Source organism: Vicugna pacos, chromosome 11 (assembly GCF_048564905.1).
Source record: "Vicugna pacos chromosome 11, VicPac4, whole genome shotgun sequence".
In the NCBI taxonomy this organism is placed as follows: domain Eukaryota; kingdom Metazoa; phylum Chordata; class Mammalia; order Artiodactyla; family Camelidae; genus Vicugna; species Vicugna pacos.
Window position 1 is genome coordinate 68,244,610 of NC_132997.1, and position 21,504 is coordinate 68,266,113.

Here is a 21,504-nt window from a genome sequence, read left to right on the forward strand (position 1 = left end):
TGGAGAAAGGGAACCCTCCCCTACATTGTTGGTGGGAATGTAATTTGGTACAGCCACTATGGAAAATAGTATGGAGATTCCTTAAAAAACTAAAAATAGATTTACCATGTGATCCAGCAATCCCACTCCTGGGTGTGTATCTAAAGAAAACTCTAATTTGAAAAGATACCTGCCCCTCAGTGTTCACAGCAGCACTATCTACAATAGGTAAGACATAGAAGCAACCTAAATGTCCATTTATTCAGCCATTTAAAAAGGATGAAATAATGTCACTTGCAGCAACATAGATGGACGTAGAGAGTATTATACTAAGTGAAGTAAGTCAGACAAAGACAAATATCATACGATATCACTTATCTGTGGAATCTAATAAAATGACACAAATGAACTTATTCACAAACCAGAAGGAGACTCAGACATAGAAGACAAATTTACGTTTACCAAAGGGGGAGGGGGGGCAATAAATTAAAAGTTTGAGATTAGTAAATACAAACTACTATATATAAAATAGATAAACAACATGGTCTAACTGTATAGCACAAGGAACTACACTCAATATCTTGTAATAACATATAATGGAAAAGAATATATATATATATATAGTACACGAGAAACTAACAATATTGCAAATCAACTATACTTCAATAGAAAAAGAAAATTTTTAAAATAATCATTTTAAAAGATGTATGTGTGTACAGCTACACAAAGACTCATTTTAAAAATGTTTATAACAGCTCTGTGTGTAATAGCTGAACACTGGAAAAATCCAAATGCCTCAAATAGGTGAATGGATCAACATACTACAATACATACATACTATTCAGCAATAAAAAAGGAATGCACATAAAATAATATGGATGAATCTCAAAATAATTTTGGTGAAAGAAGCCAGACTAAAAATAAAGGACTCCATTTCTATAAAAGTCTAGAAAATGCAACCTAATCTATTCTGACAGAAAGCAGATCAATGGCTGCCTGGGGAGACAAGGGGCAGCAAGTTAGCACTGCAAAGGGAAGCCCAAGGCACAAGGGATCTCTTGGGGGCGATGAACATATCACTGTTTATATTATATTGAACACATCACGGTTTCACATGGAGTATATAAAAACTTTAAAAATTATGCATTTTAAATACTTTGTTACTGTATGTCAGTAACACAATACAGCTGTTTGTAAGACTTGGGCTTAAAGCGAGTATCCCACAGATCCTAAGAAACTGGTTCTCAGAACGTTACACAAGTGAACTGACTTCCTTCTGCCAATGCAACTCCTGCTGCTGCAGAAGTGATTTCTTTCTAGACAGGAGGGGATGTTATCTTGAGTCTGTCCTGGCAAAGTAAGCCCAGCACGCTTACTCATAAGTCTACTTCTTTAGGTCACTGGGAAAGGCTGTACAGTTCAGGGCTACCTTTTATCATAGATACAACCTTCCAAAAGCCCATTATTACTCGGGAAGAAGGAGTTGATTGAAGAGGAAAAATGAAAGGTTGTAACCACAACTTAAAACAGTGAAGCCTCCGGCAGTATCTGGTTTCCGCTCAGCGCCTGTCCCCTGGGACCTGGACCAAGTGTCCACAGAGAAAGCCCCACGATAACAGCTTTCCTTCCAACAAAACAACAGGTAGTTTCTCAACCTACTAGTCAAGCCATAAGGATGACGACTGGGAAATTCAAAGGAGAAAAAGCCCCCTCCAGGCTGGATTCGGAGTGTTTTGCTGGGCTCTCTAAGCAACTTCATCTGAATGCTTGTGCTATCTTGCCTCTATCTCAAGTGCTGGTCTTCATTTCACCCCAGCCCGAGGGCAGAGCCAGTATCTAAGTCAACTGTGAACATCCAGGACCCAGCAAAGTGTAGATACACAACACAGATTTTGAAGAATGGGATCCTGTCGGCCCAGAGCTCAGGAGATGAAGAACAGAAAAGCTCCAAAGCCACTTGCCACTTAGCTTTCTAATAACAACAGCAACACTAATCATTTTGGTTCCCGTTTCAACTCTTGCTTAAGCCCAGGCAGCGCCCCCACCAACGCTAAGCAGTACCGTTAAGTCTCCCCCCTACCCCGCAGAAAACCGAGGCTCCCCCAGGTTAAGCACTGGAAGCAAAATAAAATCTTCGGGATTTTCAACAGGGCCGATGTCAAACCATTCTCGACCACGCGTCTGGCTAAAAAGTTAGGTCTCCAGGCTGCCTGGAGAGGCTAACGGGAGTAAAGGGCGAGGAGGGAGGAGGAAAGCTGGGAATCTGGGGGTTGCTGCAGCCCAAGGGCGCTCTGGGCAGCCGCCCGCCTGACCAGGAAAACGGAGGGCCGCCCGGGGAAGGGCGGGCAACTTCTAGAGAGCTCTGGACTCCTGAGTCACTGGGAGATGCCTCGGGCCACCGCCTGCAGAAGAGGCACCCGCAAAGGCTCCAGGCAAGACGCGCCAGAGACCAACGCCGGCCCACAGAGACTGAGGGGCGGCGCGGCTGAGCAGCCGGGAGCGGCGCGGGGCCCTGGCCTCGGGGCCGTGGAGGGAGGCCGGAGCGGCCGCACCCGCACGTGGCAGCGCAGCCTGTGCCTGCACTCACCTGGAGCCGTCCTCCCGGGCCGCTGTCCAGAGCCACAGACCGGGCTTGCGGGGCTGGAGCGCCCCCAGAAGAACTCGAGCGGGCTAAGCCCACGGGACGCGCGGGCCAATCAGAGCAGCCGGCCGCAGGGAAGTGCGGGGGCGGCGTCGCTCCCCGCTACAGCCCCCGCTTCCGAGCCGGCCCGCCACTCACACAGAGCATGCGCCTTGGCCGAGTCCAACGCCTCCCGAGCTGGGCAGCTCACCAGCTCCGCCCGCAGGAGGCGGCAGCCGCCCGGATTCCTAGTGGCTGGCGGCTGCCCAGCCCTGCCCTAGGAGCTCCTGCAGGTCCGCTGCCCTCCGCGCCTGGCACAACTGTTCCTGAGCTCCGTAGATGAAAAGCAATTGTATGCTACGTATAAAGCGTTTAGCATGATGCCTGACGCAGAGCAATCTTGCCGTACATTTTATTTTTATTACTAAAATGCCTAGCATTATTGACAGCAGGGGTATAGCAACCAAGCAAAATCCCTCTTCTCCTTACTTTCTGATGGGAAGAGATACTATGAATAAAAATTAAAATGAAGTAGTGGAAAGTGCTATGAAGAACAATAAAATAATATAAGGGTAATGAAAGAGGATGCTATGCTATGTACAAAGTAAACGGGAAAGGACCCTCTAATGAAGTGACATCTGAGCACAAATCGTTAGGAGGTGATTGAGAGCCATGTGGACATTAGGGAAAGAGCTTTCTGAGAGTGAGAGAATAGCAAATGCAAAGGCCAGGAGGCAGGAGTACTCTTAGTGGGTTCTAGTAAGCATAATGCAGTCAGTGTGGCTGGGACAGGATGTGCTGGTGGACAGTGGTAGAACATGAAGTCCTAGAGATAGTTAGGGGCCAGTTGTAACGACTTTGCTTTTTCTTCTGACCAAGATGAGAAGCCATTGGAAGGTTTTCAGTAGAAAGGCAGCATAATCTGGTTTACAGTTTAGAAAGATCACGCTGATTGCTGGAGTCATTACAGAAGCAGGGAGACTAGTGAGAAGGCTACTGCAATAATCCAAGTGAGAATTAATAATGGCTTACACCAGGGTGGTGAGAGCGGTGGAAGTGGTGAAAAATAGTCACCTCTGGTTGTGTTCCTAAAGTCGAACCAACAGGCTCTGCAGGTGCATTGAATACAGGTATGAGAGAGAAAGTGGTGCCCAGGTTGGTGCTAATGTGTTTAGTATGATGGGACTGCCATGAATTCAAATGGAGAAAGTACCAAGAAGGGCAGCTCAGGAAGGAAATCAAGAGTTTGTTCTCGATCTGCTGACTTACAGAATTCTATCAGCTAAGGCCCTATTAGGAAATAGAACCAACTCTAGGTTTCCAAAGAGAAGAAACATTATACATGTAGTGGAATTGCTGGAAAGCCAAACAGGGTTTAGGCAGGCCCCTCAGAGATTAACCACAGCAGGAAGTGCATTACTAGGAACAGAAGTGTCACCAGAGATCAGAGGTTGTGGTGTTAAACAGCAGCCCAGGAGTGTGCAAGGCTGAAAGAAGGAAACTAGAAATACAAACAGCATTTTCTTCCTTCTATCTTCCAATTTCCCACCCATCCTTCCTGTGGGTCAAATGTAGCCTGAAGACAGCTGACAAAGGAGCATCAGAAAAGCAGCCTGCAGAATCGGATCCCTCCACCCTCCACAATACAGAGCAGAGCAGGGGGCGGATAAGGGATGGATCTGGAGACTAAACAGCAAAAATCAGCACTGAGATATGCAAGTCTAGAGCTCGAAGTCAAGTTCTAGGATAGAGACGTGATTTGGGAATAATCAGCTTAGAGACAGTATTTAAAACCATGAGAATGAGTGAGATCTCCCACAGAGTAAGCATAAGTAACAAAGAATGTACATATAGTCAGGAGATACTAAGCTGAGAAGACAGTGAGGTTTGGAGAACTGAAAGTGTTGTACTCGACGCTAAGGGAAGAAGAAAATTTGAGAAAGAGGAAATGATTGACCTGTGCAGGTGCCAATGATAGCTTGAGTGAGGTAAGCACTGAGAAGTGAGCCAGATTTAGCATCATTTCTCTGTGTCAGACACTGTGCTAAATGAGCCCATTACCTAGAGTGTCTCACTCAATTCCCACACTACCTCCATGTCCCCATTTTACAGGCAAGGACATGGAGGCTTAGAAAGGTTGAATATATTGCCCCAAACCACAAAGAGAGAAAGTGATCTGGCCCAAAATGCAATCCAAGAAAATTAAATCCAGGTTGTCATCTATGAATGAATGAAAAAATGAAAATACAGCCCAGAAGTTCCTTCAGCCAGTTAAGGGAGGATATTACACTCACCCTCCTGTTTTGGTCCACTGTAATCTACAGTGATTGGTGGTTGACCCATGCCTTTAGTATAAAGAGAAAGCTTTACAGAAGACCAGAGGTACAAGGTGTTTGGTGTTTGGGGGAGGTAGGGAGAGCATAAGTGTGTCTGTGTGTAACTGTGCATGTGTGTGTGAAGTGGACACTTTATAAGCCACATGGTAGATTGAAGACTGAAAAAATTATCCTAATGGCAGTTCTGCTCGCAGCCAAGATGGAGCAGCGATGACCAGATTTACTCTCCCATCCTATGCAACTAGGAAAAAATATGGAAAAAATGGTTTCAGATAGTGGACCACAGATAGTATAGGAGAGTGGTTCCTAAGAAAAAGAAAACAAATGAAGTAAGCCCTGCAATTGTCCCAAGTAACTGCCTGGGGAGAACCTCCAGACTATAGTTCAGGGAGAGGGGAACCCAAGCAAAATCCAGGGGTTCCTCTGAAAGGTGGAGACAGATGAGAATTCAGGAAGGCTGGGCAGTAAATGGTGCAGGGCAGAGTAGTGGAGCGGAGAGAGTGGCAGAGAGAGCGAGGGGGCTTTGGAGATTCGCAAAGAGTTCCCCTCAAGCCTTGGGCTGAGTACTAATTGGAACCTCCATGTGAAGAAACCACACCAAGGAAAGAACCACCTGAAAAAAAAAAAAAGAAAGAAAAACAAATGAGAAAATCCTCCAAGTTCACACAAAACTGGGAATAGTTCAGGCTACACTCAGCGAAGGGTGGGAAAACCTTGTAATATACAAGGTGCTAGGTAGACGATTCATAAGGATATTACCTCAGTATCTGAGCAAAATTGGCCTTAAAGCAAGGCTGCTTAAAAATAAGTGCTCTATAATAGACCTCCAATTGATTTACACCAGGTGCCAAGACAGTTCAGCGGGGAAAGGATCATCTTTTTAACAAATGGAGAATATATGCAAAACATATGCACCCTTGAATCTTATCTCACATCGTATACAAAAAATAACTCCAAATGAGCCACAGACATACATTTGAGAGCTAAAACTATAGAACTTCTAGGGGAAAAAACTTAAGAGAAAATCTTGGGCTTGTCAAAGATTCCTTAAATAAAACATAAAAAATATAACCCATGGGGGGAAATAACAACACATTGGACTTCTTCAAAATTAAAATTTTTTTTTCTGAAATAGACTCTTTAAGCACAGTGAGATACACACTTCATACTAAGGTGATTACAATAAAAAAAACAGATAATAAGAAGTGTTAATGATGATGTAGAGAAACTAGAACCCTCATCTACTGCTACTGGGAATGCAAAATAACACAACTGTTTTGGAAAATAATCTGCGGTTTTTAAAAAGGCTAAACAAGACTTTCCCTATGACCCAGCAATTCCACTCCTGTGTATATGCCCAAGAGATGACAACTTTTGTCCACATAAAAACTTGTACATGAATGTTCATAGGAGAATTATTCATAAAAGCCAAAAAGTAGTGACAACTCAATGTCCATCAACTCAGGAATTGGTAAATAAAATGTGACATATCTGTACAATGGAATATTATTTAAAAAATATGAAGTACTGATACATGCTACAATATGGATGAACCTTGAAAACATGGTAAGTGAAAAAAGCCAGTCTCTCTCTCTCTCTCACACACACACACACACACACACACACCCATTTACTCGAAATGTCCAGAATAGGCAAATCTATAGAGAAAGAAAGCAGATTAGTGGTTGCCTAAGGGTGGTTGTGGGGGATGAGGAGAATGTGCATTGATGGCTAAAGGGTACAGGGTCTCTTTTGGGAGTGATGAAAGTGTTCTAAAATTAATTGTGGTGATGGTTGTATAATTTTTGAATAAACTGAAAGCCATTTAATTGTATACTTTAAATGGGCAAATTGCCTGGTATACGAATTATATCTGAATAAAGCTGTTTTTAAAAATCTTTGTTAAATGGTAAGATGTGCTCCTTACAATTTAATTAGAAGACTAAAAACCCAGTCAAAAGTGGGCAAAAGACTTGGATGTATCATCAAAGTAGCTATACAGCTGGCAAAGAAACATGAAAATATGTTCACCATCGTCAGTCATCAAGGAAATGCAAATTAAAGCCACAGTGAGATATATATATGCCTACCATATGACTCAACTCTTCTACTCCTCTAAGTATTTACCTAAAAGAAATGAAAGTATTTGTACACAAGTGACTACAGCAGCTTTATTTGTCATAGGCAAAAACTGGAAACAACACAAATGCCCATCAAAAGGTAAATGGAAAAACAAATTGGTATATCCACACCAAGGAATATTACTCAGCAATAAAAAATGAACCATTGATGCAAAGAACAACATGTATAACTCAAAATAATTATGCTAGGAGAAAGAAGACAGACAAAAACAGTACAGATGGTATGATTTCATTTATAGAAAGATCTATAAAAGTTAAATTAATCTATGTTGACAGAAGATTAGTGGTTGCCTGGGGAAGGAATTTTTGCAGAAGAGCAGGTTTACAAAGGAGGGGTGAGGAAACATTTGGAAGGAATGGATATGTTAATTATCTTGATTGTGATTATGGTTTCATGCCTTTATATACATGTCAAAATTCATCAACATGTATACTTTAAATATGTATGGTTTAATCCTCATCAATTATGCCTCAATAAACCTGTTTAAAAATGCTAATGGCTGCCATTTATTGAGCCCTTACTATGTGCCAGATACAATACTAAATAGTTTACATTCATTATCTTGTTAAATCATTAACCATCCAACAGCTATGTTTGCTCTTCTGTATATGAGGATATAGAAGCCAAGGTCATGAAGGTAGCATTCAAACTCAAATAGCCTGATGCCAAAGAGCCAGTTCTTACTCACTGCCTGATAATTGTAACCCATTTCTGTTCATCACTTCTTTTGATGTCAGTTTCAGTTAGGCCTGTGTTCTTCCAAGTGCCACACCCCCACCATTGTTTTCTGCTTCACTCTGGGAGGGTATCTGCCTGCCTCTATGGTGTCTAGACTCAGAATATGCAACGGTCCTCAATAGTCTGCCCTCGCTAATGTCTCCAGTCCCATTTCTGGTCACACACTCCCTCAGACCATAAATTCCAGCCATGTATAACAGTTTGCAGTCTCTAAGAGGGTACCTCTTCTATGGGTTGTGTCTTCTACTTGGAATACCTTCACCTATCCCTGACGCCCAACCCCCAACCTGACAGCTTGATGAACATCTAATCATCTTCTAAGATTTGGTTCAAACAATACCTTCTCAATGAAACCTGCTTCTCCATTTCACATATTCCTTATCTCACCCCAGATATATCAATTTCAGATGAGTTGGTCAAAAACACAATGTTAAAACAAAACTTTGGCTCAAAAACAATATTTCCAGTAACTGATTTTTTTTTAAAGCACTAGTAATTTGGTGGGCACAATGCAGGTTTTTCTACAACTTTTACTGCATCTTTTAGTAATTTTTGTTTACTTTCCAGGTGTTTCTGGGGCCATTCTTTCCCTCCATTTCTTCATCTGCAAAATGGGAATCATCAGAGAACTCACCTAATAGGTTTGTTAAGGATTTTAAATGAGTTATTTAGCCCCATGTATTAAATTTTAAAGTACATGAGAAGTATTTAAACGTTGTCCAGAAAATACTAAGTACTCATTTGTTTTCTGTTATTATCACTGTTTTTTTAATTACATAAGTAATATTCCTGTAATTCCACATGTAATCCAAGTTAACTGTAAAAAACAGAAAATGAGAATAACTAAAACAAACAAAAATCTACAATAATCTCACCAAGAGAAAACCTTTGGTAAATTTTCTATATATCTCTGCAGACCTATTTTCTACACACATATGCTTATTTAATTTTTATATAATGAAACATTTTATACATAATTTTATATAAATTTTATACCCTGATTTTTTTAGGATTCTGTGTGCCTCTGGTTTATTTTTGTTAATTAAGTCATCTGATTGAACACATTTCTGAGATTTAAAAATAATTTATGCCCAGTGTATTGACTGAAAGTAAATTTATTGAAAGTAGAAGTTTACAATTGCCAGCATGTACTCTAAGTTTTAACCTTTCATTCTTTTTTTAAAGTAACTTTTTTCTAAGTTATTTTGATGTTTGAAATTTATAATTTACTTAACTTGAGAAGATAGTTTTTAAAATGTTTTGTCAGAATAATAGTTCTCAACTCGTGTTTATGAAGACACTAGTATGTTTATGAAGACAGAGTTCTATTAAATAAGTACTTTGCAGGCTATACTGAAGCTAGTGGCATTTTTATGCCAAAGTTTCTTTTGAATATGTACACTCAGTATAACAGAAATACCACACACTTGCCATTCGAGAGGTTTAATTTTGTTAAGAGCGCAATGTTTGTATCCCAGATTACAAGGGGACACTGCCTAGTATGTGATGTGAGGCAAAGCACATAACATCATTATTCATGAATTTCTCCATTTATAAATTGAGCTTCTTATGAGGTACTCATAGTATTATTGAACAGGTTGCACAGAGAATATTCATGTAAAATATTAAGATGGTCCCTGCCCTGTAACAAGCATTCAGTAAACATAATTGTTTGGTCCTAATCACAATGTGATAATCCTACTTCAAGAAATACTACAGGGGGAAAGAATTTGGCAGTTTCTCAAAAGGCTAAATAAATGTAGAGTTACCACATGACCCAGCAATTTAACTCCTAGGTATCTACCCAAGAGAAATGGAAACTGATGTGCACAACAAAAACTTGTTCATGAATATCCATAACAGCATTATTCATAGTAGCCCAAAAATAGAAACAACAAATACCCTTCAACTGCTGAATGGTTGGATAAAATATGATATATCTGTACAACAGAAAGATATTTGGCAATAAAAAGGAACGCAGTAATGATACATGCCACAACGTGGACAAAACTTGAAAATATCATGCCAAGTGAAAGAAGTCATTCCTAATTATACGTATTGTATAATTCTAGTCATGTTTCCAGAATAGGCAATCATCAGAAACAGAAAATAGATTAGATTGGGAGGGACAGAGGCAAGGGGGAAGTGGACAGTGATTGTTAATAGGTACAAAGTTTCTTTGGGGGATGACAATAATGTTCTGGAATTAAATAAATTAGACAGTGGGATTGTTACACACTATACAATTCAATGAATATACTAAAAATCACTGAACTGTGTACTTGAAAAGGGTGAATATTATGGTAGGTGAATTACATCTCAATAAAGCTGTTAAAAAAAGACATGTGAGTCTGAGCAGACAGGTGTTAAGAGAATCTGAGCTGGAATGCACATCAGGGTGTGGTCTGAAGTTTGTCACTTTAATGAGTCACAGTACTTCTAAAGTACTATAGGTTTCTGTTTCAATTTTCCATTCCCTCTTTTTTTACTGAAGTACAATTGATTTATAATATTATATTAAAGTGTACAGCATTGTGATTCAGTATTTATACAGATTATGTTCCATTAAAAGTCATTGCAAGAAAATGGCTGTAATTCCCTGTGCTATACAATATACCCTTTTTGCTCATCTATTTTATACATAGTAGTTTGTATTTCTTAGTCCCAAACCCTTAATGTGCCCTCTCTTCTTTGGTAACCACTAGTTTGTTTCCTATATCTGTGAGTCTGTTTCTGTTTTGCATATACATTCACTTGTATTATTTTTTACATTCCACATATAAGTGACATCATATAGTATTTGTCCTTCTCTGTCTGACTTATTTCACTAAGCATAATATTCTCTAGGTCCATTCGTGTTGCTGCAAATGGCAGAACTGCATTCTTTTTTATGGCTTTTAATAATGGTTACATATACCACACCTTCTTTATCCATCTACTGATGGGTAAAAGGGTTGCTTCCATATCCTGGCTGTTGTAAATAGTGCTGCCAGGAGCAGCACTTCTGCCCTTCTGCTTGGATCTCATAACCCAGGAGCAGATGCTGGAACGTTACCTCCTATGTCTGGCCTATCAGTGAGTCCCGATCTCTCTCTCCATGTGTAACCATGGACACCATGAATTCGGTCTGCCCAGGGTCCCTGTAGTCAGAGAGTGGCTCCGTGTGGAGCTTTAATTCCTCATATCATGACCCACAGTAACCCATGATCCTTCACAAATTGCTCTAAAGTGCCTGTCTTGGTGGGATTGAGAATGAGATGTTTCCTGAGCAGATTCTCATGTCACATTGACAAGAATAGAAGGTGTCATGCTCTGCTCAGAACCCGCTCTCACAACTCCTTGAGTTTCCTTCCTTCAGAAGGCAAGAACCCACTGGCCAGTATAATCAGCAGGACTTCCTGGGGTTCTTCCCTGGAAGAGTTGTGGGGCAGTGTGAGGGGCGCTGCCCCAGAAAGTACCTGCCTTGTTGTAAAAGGTGAATTTGTCGCTGAAGCCAGAGTTTGCAATCTTGATGTTCAGGTTAGCATCCACCAGCAGCTTTTCTGCCCTTAAATCCCCATGGACAGTACCCTCCTGGTGGCCGTCTGCACAGCGCACACTGTCTGCTGGAATCTGCCTTCAGCCTGTTTGCTTTCCTGTTGCCGTGAGCCACGAGGTACTCAAACGCCTCTCCTCCACTAGTGCTCTTCCTAACGAGGCGGAGAGTTTCCTCAGCCGCCGTCACTTCTAATATTTAACTATGTTGGGATGATCCAAGCCTTCGTGATTCCTGCTTTGCGGCATAGTCTCTGGATGTTGGAGGAGTCTGCTGAGTCCCGTCAGTGACTGTCACAGCTATCGCTTTCCCAGTCGGGATGGGCTGGCCAACTTCACTGTAGCCAAGTCACCCTTGCCCACGGGTCTCCATGGTCTGGAGGAGACCGTGTGAATCTGAGTCTCCTCAGCAGAGATGGCTCACAGGCCCTGCAGTAAGTCGGACTCCCTGCTGAGCTTGGAGTTAAGGCATCCTTAAGTCAGCTTACATTTGGGAAGAGCTGGTGAGAAGCTTGGTCTGAACCATCTCAAAAGAAAATCAGCTCAAAGTTCACCTGATGAACTGGTCTTTATAATGGGACCAAAACACAATGCTGAAAGAATATAAAAAGGAATATATATACATAGAGAGAGAGAACTGAATCACTATGCTGTACACCAGAAATTAATACATTGTAAATTATACTTCAGTTAAAAACAATGCCAGACAAAAATAAAAATAAACTAAACAAATAACAGTGAAAAGGGAATGAGTAAAAAGAATAAGGAAAAAAAGAAAAAGAGGGTTAAAAAAAGAAAAATGAGAAAAATAAAGAAAAAAATTAGTAAACTGAAAAGGGAAAAAAAGAAAAAAATAAGAACAAGAAAATAACAAATGAAACAGACAAAAACGCCAAGGGGGAAATGGACTACCTTTGGTAAAAGTCCCTCAGGTCACTGATAAGCGGCTTCCTGAGCCAGAAAGACAGATAATTTAGGCCCAGCCAGGGACTGAGATGGGTGCTGGGAACTCCAAGGCAATAGTTTCATATGAGGTCATAGGAAGAAATGAACCTATCAGCAGGGCTGGGGATAATCTGCTGTGCTTTTTATGTGGGTTATAGCAATTGACATTACCTTATTAGAAATTGAAACCTGCAGGATGTTTCAGTGCACTTTTCGAGTTTGGAAAGCTGCAATAATTTTTAACTTCTGAAAACCTCATAATGTCTACACTTAAAATATTCAGTATCTTTAAAGACTGAATGATTGGTCTCAAAACGATGCCACAACTTAATTGGCATTATGATATTGTATGAAATGTTATATTGCATAGGACACAACAAAGTACATTATTATTATCTATAAAGCTGAAGGGAAGCTAGCAGTCATCATACTTTGATTTCTTATTCACAGTTTTGCCCAGTTTCTTCGGAGTGCATTACTCCCTTTCCATACTCCTACCTCAGGGCTCTGCAGTAGCTCCTACTTTGGCCTGGAACGTTCTTTCCCAGAGATCCTTAAAACTTCCTTCCCCATATCAATCAAGTCTTTGCTCCAATGTCATCTTTTTAGTGAGACTTTCCCTGATTTACCTATTTGTTCTTATAAAACCCCTTGTGTAACTTATCTGCCATCCGTATACAAAACTTTGTATTCTGGAAATTTTCAAACATACACAAAATTTTAAAAAGTATCTTCCTCATGTATCTATCATCCAACATCAATAATCCACAACATAATTGCACTCTTAGTTTACACATAAACACTTTAATCTGCATCTTTAACTAAGTACTTGTGTTTTAAAAACACAGGCACCATGCCATTATGAAATCTAACAAACTAGCAATATCACATACCAGTATATACTCAAACCTCCCAGTTATCTCAAAGATGTCTGCCACAGTTGATATGTTTTACTAAGTTTGGGATAAGCTGCTGTAATTGCCACAGGGATCTAGCACAGAGCACCATGCCTGTGCTCAGTCAGTCCAATGGTTTGGAGCATCTTCACCGTATTGTCAATTGATTTGAAGCCCAGCCCAAACTGGTTCTCAATCTTCATTTATCTATCTCTTCCTGCTATTCTCAATATATCCCCCCCCACTGCCACCCTACTTTCCTACTTTTATGATAGGGTCAGAGGCACCAAAATGTCTACTGATTTCTTTATGGCTCATTCAGAAAATTGTGTCAATGGGACAGAAATCAATTAGGATGACTTTACTTATCTGATTTGATGCTGTAAGAAACACACATTTTCTGTCATCCTGTGAAAGGTCAGGAGGGTGAGACCAGTGGGTGATAAGCAGATGTCAAGAGTGATTAAAGATAGAAATATTTCAAAAAATCAGTATGTGTGCTGTGTGTGTGTGAATTGATGTGTATGATGTGTGTGTGTGTGTGTGTGTGCGTGTGTGTGTGTCTAGGCAAGAGAAGCTGGATCTCAGCTTTAAAACCTAAGTAGTACTAAGCTGAATTTCTTTGATTCACTGTGCCATTAGGGTACTCAGGCACCAGTTGTTACTGGTGTGTCACTGTTACTGGGGTGGTGCCCTACTAGGGGCCATTTGCAGAAATGACTAGGAGCCTCTTGGGAAAGGACTGAAGGTAAGGGAAGAGAGAACGGGAGAACACAAATTTGGTCTGAGGAACATGGCTCAGTGTGAAAGGGAGAGGAGGCTCTAGGAGTATTTTTTGTTCTAGCTCTGCCTTCCCTCCCTCCTCCTCCTAGGCACTTGCATAGGTAAAAGTACATTAAATCTCTTCTATCACCACAGTTTCCATACGTGGTGACCTGGCTACATGTAAAGACCCATTGCAAAACTTTTTCCCACTTCACTGGGGAGCAGGAGGCCTGGCCAAGGACCAGAGCAGCCGGTGCCAGACTTGGCTTGGGCTTTGGAGGGAGCAGTGGCAGAAGTGTCACCATGGCACGTGAAGCAGGGAGGAGAAACCCCGTGGACACTCCAGGGAACTACCAGACATATTTGGGGATTGGGGGTTGGCTCAGGCAGGGCTGGATTCTACCACTGTGAGTGGAAATGGAGCCAAAGAAACAGGATTTTGCTTCTTTCCTCTGTTTCTATACGGAGACCCTGGTTTTGACTCCAAGTTGGAGTAACCTGGGAAACACTGGTGACAGTAGGGGTATGAAACCAGTTACATTTAGTGAAAGCCTGTCATTGCTGGAGCTCATTGCAAACAAGCCTGCTTTACAAAGCTAAGGAAAAGAACTTGTAAGACTTGTTATAATTCAGTGAAATTGATCAATAAAAATTATTCACTTTGTACAGACGTGGGTAACAAACTTGAATAACAAAATCTCCAGGCTTAGAACCCATTAAGGATATCATATCTTGTGTTTCCATCAGAAAATTATGGTCATATGGTCCTCCTCTCTCCCCTCGGTCTCGCTCATCCATCTCAGACCTATTAGTCAGGAGGTGTCCGGTATCTGGGAACATCTCAGCATCTCCACTCAGGCCTCCATTGACTCAACAGCTGCTCCCTTTCTGGAGCAGCTGGGAGTCCTGGTGATTAGAGATTCTCACTGGGTGGGGAAATCTACAGGGCTCCACGCACTGCTCCACCCTTAGGAGTGTTTGGGGAGAAAGAATAGACACTGAAATTAGAAAAGGAAGAGAGAAGAAAACAACAGAAGGACAGTGTCATGTAATGCTAACAGCATGGGCTCTGAAGTCAAAGATGACATTCAAATTTCAGCTCCCCTGGGGGACATTGGTGAAGGTTTCTTAACTCTCTTAAGCCTCAATTTTCTTGTCTAGTGAATGGCAAGCATAACCACCCTTGCCTTAGCTGCAGGGCCATCCCGAGGCTGTGCAGGCCTCCAACAAATATTTTTGTGGATCCTCATCTCTATAAATGATTTGGGTCTCCTCAAATGAGTGAGCCAGGACCATTCTGGCAGCTGAATCTCATACCATCTCACCAGAGGGATTCTCATTTTAGGCCCATTTGTGTATTTTTGCTTTCAGTGCTTGTGCTTCTGGTGTTATATCCAAAAATGATCGTCGGGACCAATGTCAAGGCACTTTTTCTGCAAGGACAATTTTAACAGACCCTGGGGGAGTGGAAGGTGCTATCTCATTTCTCCACAAGGGGGCGGGCTTGGCCAGCTCAATAGCCCCTTCCCAGCTGGGCTATGACAAGTCCATCTTCCTTCCCCAAAAAGGTTTCCACACCCCCTTCAGAAGTGAGTGCTTGAGGAACACCACCATTTTTCTTTTGTATTTCTTATTTGAAAAGGAATACACAGAAAATTAAGAAAATACAGAAAACCATAAAGAAAAAAATTCATCCAATCTCAGAGCACAGAGATTCCACTACCATTTTACTGTGGAATGAGTTGAATTTTCCTTTTTAAAGTAACAACTCGCACCACAATTTCTCTTGGGAAAGGGGGGGTCTATTTTCCTTCTTCATATTTGTTTTCTTTCTCTCTTTTTTTTTTTTTGAGAAAAATAAGCTGGTATATTTTCTGAGTTCAGCATGGGAGGACATCCCGTCCCTGGGTATAGGGAGACAGATGGGGCATGGGGGCTGGAAGTCCTCTAACAAAAGGGGCTCAGAGGTGGGAGAAAGGTCGATGGCCTGACTTTTTTGTTTTGTCTGTTTTTTTGGTGTTTGTTTTCCACTGTGTGAATGGATATTTGGGGGAGCACTTTGCAGAGGTGTTAATTTCACATCTAGGTCAAAACAAGTAGCATGAACAAGGCATCCCGGATGGAGGAAACTCAGGAGCCCACGAACACTGAAGCCCGTGGGAAGCGGGAAGCGGCAGAAATCTCTGGCAGAACTTGGGGCTCCTACAGCCTGTGGCGGACTGACAGGGGTGAGTCAGCTCTACCCAGAAACGTGGGGAAAGAAAACACCCAGCTGGACTGTAAGTGTCATGCTAGAAATACATCATTGGGATCATACTCTTATTATATATATCGCATATATATATATAACACATATTTCATCCTATTATAATTTTTTACTTTATATTCTGGAGTATTTCTCTTGTTCATTAAAAACATATACATATACACAACATATATCCATGTGTGTAAATATTTATTTATTTACATATATAAAACTTAAAACGTTTAAAAACTGCAATATTCCATCATTTAGATGAAACTCTGATGCCTAAATTTGGATGTTGAGGGTGTTTCTGTGGCAGTGACTATTAAAGACAACTTCTTGACCTGATTTGGAGCTCAGAGGGCTGAGGATTCACTTCTGACATATCTTCCACAGCTCTGGACGTTCCTGCCCCCAGAGACCCCCCAGGACCCCCCCCCCCCAGGCACAGTGGCGACCACTCTCACATTGCATTGAGCTATTTCCATCGTGTGTTTCCACTTCCTCCACTACGCCAGGGGCTCCCTGATCTCAGGACACCTCCCTTTTCATCTTCCTAGTGCAGCTCAGGCATACTGTGTAGGTTCAGGACATGTTTTAAATAAACACGAGTGTTGAGTCAATGGGCAGACGTCCCCCCACCCCCAGTCGTGGACGGACACCCACCTCCGTCACGCTTCTCCTACTCTGGTGAGGCAGCATTCTATGCTGACGTTAAGTCTGCTCCCCACAGTGCTTAGATGAGCCCCGAGGAGGCGTGTTTTCATGACTCCTGCGTCCAGGTAACTGCACTTACATAGATTCTTTTCATGTGTGACATCCAGCAGGTTTCCCAAGAGTATTTTGTATTGCCCATTGTTCTGTTTTCTGAAGATGCGAGAGAGTGTGGGGAGGGGGTGCATGAGATGGGGAAAGAGGGGACAAGCTGAGACTTCCCCCTGGCATGCCTTGATATACAATTACTATTTTGACTTTAGGTAGTTAGACCCTTAAAATACCACATTCTAGTTCTAGAAAAACTTAAGACCTCAAGAGGAAAAAATATGAGAACCAGAACCCATGTCTTGCTATTTTGAATTTGAATGGTTGAAAGGATACCCATGCACACAATTTCTCCCAGTCCATGACTTTGTAGACTTTACTGTCTCTAACATGTTTGATATCTGAAGAATTGAGCTATTAACTAAAATATAGGCTTTTTTAAATTGGCAGCTGAGAAGAGAAGCACCTTCCAGAACCAACACATCCTTGTGTGAGAAATTAAGTATTTCCTTTGCTTTTTTTTTTTTTTTTTTTTTTTGCCTGTAGCTTGTCTTTAAAAGGTGAGGCCTGGTGACTGTGTCAAGCAGGTCTCTTTCAGTGGCAAGCAGAATAAAGGGAGTGGTCACTAGGCAACGTGATCCTTCACTTGCAGAAGAGAATGCAATACATACAAGCTCAGAGAGAAAGGAAACTATGGGCACCTTTAGACAGTTCATTCAACTTAAGTTGGTCTTTTCCAACTTTTTTCCTCTCTCTTTCACTTTCTTCTTACTGTAACAGAATTTTGGTGAGTTAAGATACTCAAAACCAAATCAACTGTATGAATATTATACTTTGAACAAAATAAAAATGGAAACTAACCTTAAAAACAGAGAAACAAATGATGTCTTCAATAAAAACATATGCTTTTCAGGTACACTGAATCTTAGTGTCTGGTAACTAGAAGGGCCCATGGAAGTAATTTATCCAAACCCTCTATACTACACCACTACTCCTTCCAGTGACCTGCCAGACACTATTAATTGATTGCAGCATTTTTCCCACGATGCAGACATAAGATCAGAATCCTCCCCTGAAAACCATTCCAGTCCTTTGCTACCAACTCATGGGAGTTGATATTCAAGATGAAACTTTCTGCTCATTGTGGCTTAGCCATACTACCCACTCTATGAAGGCCGGTAATCTTATAATGCCTTTGATGGATGATTCAAGGCTTCCCACATTTGCTTCCAACTTTCCTGTCTAGCTCTAAACAATTATATGCAGCCAAATGGAATGCTCTCTGGCCCTCAGTCAAGCCTTCATTGCTCTTATATTACTATGTAGCTCTTTGTACGCCTCCAGCATTGCTCCCACCCCAGTAACAGTCCAGCATCCCTCAAGGACCATCCAAGAGCTGCTTCTGTAGCAACGTCTTCTAACCATTTATGCCTCACAGACTATTACATGATCACTCCTTCATTTAAACCTTCACAGCATTCTCCAGCTTATAATAAACCCTAGCAGGTGTTTTGCCACCAAGACTTCTTACATGGTTACTGCTTTTTGTCTTCTGTATAAGAAACCATGTCTGCCTCAATCTACCCATGCTTCTTTATATTATCAAGAAAGACTCTGAGGAAACAGAGAGAATGACTAATCACATCTTTGACAGTCAGAAAAGAGGTCTGCTAAGAGAAATATTGTAAAGTGCGGAGGGGCGAGGTGCCTAGAGAGAGGAGGAAGCCACAATTGGCAGGACTTTCTTGATAATTTAGTCAAAAAGTTTAGCCAATGTACAGATAGAGATGGCATGTTTGGGATGTTCAGTAAGATATTCCTGAGCTGTAGGTCATCTGTAGTAGCAACACGAATTTGAAGTAAAAGGAGGCAGAGTGAGTAAAAGTAGGAGCCATTTCCTCAAGGTGCTCTGTGAATATGAAGGGCTCCTCTAGCCAAGTCGACGCATTACAAAGACCCCACCCCACCCCCAGTTTAGAGCTCTGCCTCATTTTTATCCAACTTAATCACTGTCATCTGAGCCTTGGGCCATGCCTCCCAAGATTCAATGCCTTTTCATCTCAAGAAAAGGTTGAAGAATAAAACACATTCTTGATTTCTGGGATGATGATGGAAGAAGTCATAGCACCAGAAGTTGCTTCTAGCAATAGCAGCAGCACCAACAAATGAAGTCATTCTGTATCAATGTGGGTTCTGAGAGGAAGAGAACTCCAAGAAAGTCTATCCTCAGGGAAGTCACTGCCTCTCCATCAGACGGAATGACAAATCCTGCTGGGGGCCTTGGTCCCCATCCTTACCCAGTCTCTTGTCATGGCCCAAGACTGAAATGTCTTGCCCAGAATTTCCTTCTCTGTATGTTTCCAGCCAGGTTGAGTCAGAAGACAATTCTGCATGCGATTTGAAGGGTGGAAAAGAAGCAATCATTTTGCTTTTTATGCTTGGAAGGACAAGGCAGGTGTCTTCGTAGCTCAGGGCACATTATTGCTTATCTCTTGGCTCAAGCCCTTGGTATGCCAGGCCTGCAACTGCTTCCACCTTCCTCTGGATCTTCCTTCAGTGTCTCCAAGTTCTGGGCCAGGTGTGTGGTTGGCTCCATGGTGAAGGGCACCAGCTTCTCCTGCGGGCCCCACATCATCAAGGCTGGAGGCAGTGAGAGCTAACTTGGCCTCCTGACCATTGCTGGGGGGATGAAACAGTGCTGTGATTCTGGCGTGTCCTTGCTCTCCCCGCATCCCATCCATCTTCCCTCCTCTACTGCCTCCCTGTGGACTTGAAGCCCCAGCATCAGACACGAAGACAAGAGTCTCCCAGAGACAACTTCACCAGCTCCCAGTCATATAAAATCAAATTCCTATAAAAAAAATACATATAATATACACTTCCTAATGGCTCTTCTTCTCTCACTGAACCCTAATATACAATTAAATTCGAGATACTTAGTGAAACTAGGAATTAAGAAATTAGTGATCTAGTTTCATTTTTGCTAATCCTGGTACTTTGCACAAATTATTTTATTCTTTTAGGCCTCAGTACAGAGACTTTTGCTCAGTGATCCACTTATATTTCATTCTAGCTCTAAGGCTACCAAATGACTTGATGACGCTATGCCGAGGTATACCAGATGCTTCACGATAGCTCTCTAACTACAACATATGGAGATTATATTGTGACTTCATTTATGTCTACATTATCTTAAACCCTCAACTACACAGTTTTTGTGATAGCAATGCCAGCTCAGTTCAAAATGTGACCTCTCTATTCCACAGTATCATTTTGTAGAGAATGTTAATCTGTAAAGGGTAGAGTTTAAACATGTAGGTGTTAGGCAGTGTCCAGATAAAGCACAATAAGAGAGTGAGGGACCTAGGGCACCTCATTTAAGGAGACACTCAGTCTCAAGGTCATACTAGTGCAGAGTCAACACTGACACCATCCCGACGGCAAGTGTCTCTTTAAATTTTATCCCCTAGGTGCCCTACTCACCTCACCCTAGTCCTGTCCCTGATTCTGGAGCCAGATACTGGGGTTGAAGCAAAAATCCACCACTTGCAAGTGTGCAATCTTCAGCGAGTTATTTAATCCCTTTGAGTCTATGTCCTGATCTCTTAAAAAGAAAAGGATAATCACAATATATATTATACTTAATGTCCAACAGCTAAAACAGCTTCTGGCACATAGTTAAGAATCAATGAATGTCAGCTAACTTTATGTTTATTTGCATGATATTTGAACATGAAAGGTACAGAACAGTGTCTCACACGTTGGTTGAAAATCAATCAATATTGACTGAGTGAGTTAATGAATATACAGAGATGGATGGATCGATGGTTGCACAGATGGACAAAATATCTATTCTCATTTCAGCTTCCCTGAATTTCCCCTCAGCTGTTCAGAAAAACACAGACAAAACAGAGAAAACACTCACGGACAAATTACTGCTGATCATTTTTAAATGGAGGGAACTATTTAAAACAACCTCAGCTGTTTATGATCGAGTTTAGGGCTATGACTAGGTTGGGACGGGAAGATGCCTTCTTTCATTCATTCACTCATCTTCCAAGCAAAGAAAGGACAACTTGCAGTTGGAACTTCCCCAGTGTCTTTCACTCTATGGTTATTTTTACACAAATAAGAGCCCCCTTCCCACTCTCCTTGTGGGAGCATATCCCCTGATTTGGTTTGTTTTGTTTTGTTCTTGGTTTTTTTGTTTTTAAATGTCCTAGTCTCACGTAGCTGTACCACAAAGGTAACTGGAAAAATGTGGAGTGCTATAAAATCTGAGGGACAAGAGACGGCACACTGACACTGTAAGAACCCGGTACAAAGTCCTGCCTCTTTTCTCCAGTCTCCCCCTCCTTGATCCGAGTAAGTTCTTTGTGTGAATCCGGCTCAGGGCCAAGAGTCTTAGTGACTCAGAGGGTCACAACAGGAGAAAGAACATGTCTTCGCAAAGCATTTTACTGAGTTTCTTTCTCGGGAAGTATAAAGGGGGTGGTTCCATTTTCTCAGTTTTAATGACTTCATATTTGTGCTGAAAGGAAA

General features: G+C 41.6%; 1 protein-coding gene across 2 annotated transcripts in view; it reads right to left on the reverse strand.

Annotated features, from left to right (window-relative positions):
- LIPA (lipase A, lysosomal acid type) overlaps positions 1-21,504 on the reverse strand; it is a 124,803-nt gene that overhangs the window by 35,194 nt on the left and 68,105 nt on the right. Inside the window, exon 1 of one of the 2 annotated variants that reach the window (XM_072971581.1) lies at positions 2,567-2,754. The exons of the other annotated variant lie outside the window; for it this stretch is intronic. The gene's annotated coding sequence lies outside the window, so the exon portion shown is untranslated. Of the gene's footprint in view, positions 1-2,566; positions 2,755-21,504 lie in introns of those variants that run through there. 2 annotated transcript variants of the gene reach the window in all.